The following is a 3284-nucleotide window of genomic DNA, read 5'->3' as shown; positions in this document are numbered from 1 at the left end:
GCCCTCCAAAGAAGATGAAAAGATCTTTGGATATTTAGCTGGTAAACAGCTCTCGTTATATAAAGGAGGTGTTTTTTTTTTCTTTCTTTTCTTTTTTTTTTAAAGATGAGGATGTAAAATTTTCCTCATGTAAAACTAAAGTAAAATATTCATAAAGCTATAAGAGGGGGCAAATTTTTATTTTAGTCTGAGTGAAGAATTTAAAGTTCATGGCAAGAAAATACTAGAAGGGAGAGGGAGAGAGCAAGAGAGAGAGCGAGTGAGAGGGAGAGAGAGAGAAAAAGAGAGAGGGAAAGAGAGAGAGGGAGAGAGACAGAGAGAGAGAGAGAGAGAGAGAGAGAGAGAGAGAGAGCGCACAGATGTGTCACTCTCCAGTGACAATGTCTTTTTTCCCAAACCATGGTATGCCTGTGTGGCTATGAAATCAAGTTGAACTAATATCAGTCCAGAAGGGTCATTTGTTTGAGGAAAATAGCAGCTAGATTACAATTCCATTCTGAGGGGTTTGATTGATACATTCGTTTCCTCATTCGATTACTCGAGGCATGAAATTCATTGAAGAAATTTTTATAATGCTATATTTTTTATGTTAGTGAAACTTTTCGTTCTGGGTGTAATTTCTCAATTAAATGTTTGGTGATTATTTTTAAATGCAGGAAAGATAATTTGCCTAAAGTGAGTTGTTTGTTTGTTTGTTTCCAGAGAAAGATCTCATATTATGATTGCTTCTAAAATTACATGCCAGAACTTTGAAACCCACATCTCTTCCACTTCAAAGGCTTTTTTTTTTTCAACCTTCTGGAAGCCTACTTCTCCTCAGATCTGTTCTTTCACCTGGAACTAAGATTCTTATTAAGGAACTGACTGACCCACCATTTGAAAACATCCCTCTCTAGGACGTAACTTGGCACTTAGATACTTGTGCAGAGCAACAGGATGTGACAATTTAGGACATGAAAACAATGGTATACATTGTCCTACAAAAGAGTTTGACATGATAGAAGGAGTGTGAAGGCCAAATGTAATTTTCCAAGGCCACCTGTTCTTTAATCTCAACACAGATTCTCTCAAATACTGCTAGCAGGCTTACTTAAAGCAAGCAAGCAAGCACGATTCATGATTTTCCTTATTTGCAAACTTAGTAAGTGGGAGTAATTTTCCTTTTTAAATTTGTAGCAGAAGAACGGGCTCAAGTGAGACAGACTGAAGTTGAAGACCGTAAGTTCAGTGGGACAGCTTGTTATTTGGGGTTTGAATTCTCCAATGACTCTGAGAGCATCCAAGTCATAAGTGGAGAATGGCAAGTCACGGAGAAAGCTACCAAATGGATGGTAGGAATCCAAAGAAGTTTGGAAGTGTTCTGGTAAAGAATTCATTGCTAGCTCCTGTGTCTCACTCTGAATCCTTTTGACCTGTCAGAAGCAAAGCTCGGGGCTTTCCCTAGCTCCATCTCCTTCCGTACCCTATGTCAAGCACCTCCCCTCACTTCTTTAAATTTTCAGTGTGTCTTTACCTTGGTTCTGAGGCATAACTGTTTTCCTCTCCTTATTTGGGTCCTTTTTCATATGTAGTATACCTGTTAGTAAGCTTAGATTTTTACCTTGTGTTTTCAATGTCTATGGGATGAGAGGTGAAAATCTCCCCAACCCTGCCAGCCATGTTTTCTGAGGTTCTTCACTTTCTTTCTTATTCTCCTTTTAATGTTTTCATCTCCATCAATTCATCCCCCCATGTGTCTTATGGAAATTATAGGGGGTACCATCTTAAATTCTCACAGTTTTGCTCCATTGTCCCTTTTTATTATTTTCCTTTCCCAGAGCAATTTCCCAGTTCTGGCTTTTCTTCTCACTACTATCTCTCTTCCCATAATGGTGACATTGGGCACACTTACCTAATTCAAGAATAGGGATGTTATTCTTGTCACACCTAGCATCTCTTTGCTGACTAACTCCTACAGCAAATCTCTATGCACAGAATGCTTCAAACAGAAATGCAACTTCATCTTCAAACTCTCTCAGGTTCTAGACTTCCCATTTCAACTGATCGCTTGCTACATTCTTCATAGCTTGAGTCCATCACCATTCTGTCTCTCTTGGTGCACTATTTTTCTTTTTTTAATTAGATTTTTAAAATTTGCATTTCAAATTTTATCCCCTTTCCTCATTTCCCCTCCAACCTTGTGCTCAGTCCAATGGATGGCTGTGAGCATCCACTTCTGTATTTGTCAGGCACTGGCAGAACCCCTCAGGACAGAGCTATATCAGGCTCTTATCAGCAAGCACTTGTTGGCATCCACAATAGTGTCTGGGTTTGGTGACTGTATATGGGATGGATCCCCAGGTAGGACAGTCACTGGATGGCCTTACCTTCAGTCTCTGCTCCATACTTTGTCTCTGTATCTCCTCCAATGGTATTTTGGTCCCCTTTCTAAGAAGGGCCGAAGTATCCACACTGTGGTTTTCCTTCTTCTTGAGATTTATGTGGTTTGTGAATTGTATCTTGTGTATTCCGAACTTCTGGGCTAATATCCAATTACCAGTGAGTGCATACCATGTGTGTTGTTTTGTGATTGGGTTACCTCATTCAGGATATTTTCTAGTTCCATCTATTTGCCTAAGAACTTCATGAATTCACCATTTTTAATTGCTGAGTAGTACTCCATTGTGTAAATGCACCACATTTCTGTATCCACTCCTCTGTTGAAGGACATCTGAGTTCTTTCCAGCTTCTGGCTATTATAAATAAGACTGCTATGAACATAGTGGAACATGTGTCCTTATTACATGTTGGAGCATCTTCTGGGTATATGCCCAGGAGAGGTGTTGCTGGGTCTTCTGGTAGTACTATGTTCTTTTGGTACATTCTTTGTTTTTAAAGATTTAATTATTTTTATTTATATGAGTACACTGCAGCTGCCTTCAGACACATACTCGAAGAGTGCATCAGATCCCATTACAGATGGTTGTGAGCCACCATGGGGTTGCTGGGAATTGATCTCAGGACCTCTGGAAGAGCAGTCCTTAACTGCTGAGCCATCTCTCCAGCCCCTCTTGGTGCATTCTTTATTAAGGTTGGTGCTCTTGTACAAGATGTCTGCATGAGCTTTCTGCCTTGCCTATGTTTATTTCTGTATTTTTCTCTGTTACCAAATTAGATTCTTACATTTCCCCCACCCACAAATTTCATTACAGCTTCCCTATGAACTGGGTATAATTAAAAAAAGTACTGTAACTCGGCACTGAATAGTCTTTATGGCTGAAGTAGGAGAGCACAATAACTTCCTA

Source organism: Mastomys coucha, unplaced genomic scaffold (genome assembly GCF_008632895.1).
Source record: "Mastomys coucha isolate ucsf_1 unplaced genomic scaffold, UCSF_Mcou_1 pScaffold15, whole genome shotgun sequence".
Lineage (NCBI taxonomy): Eukaryota > Metazoa > Chordata > Mammalia > Rodentia > Muridae > Mastomys > Mastomys coucha.
The sequence above is the reverse complement of the archived record's forward strand: the minus strand, read 5'-3'. Positions refer to the sequence as shown.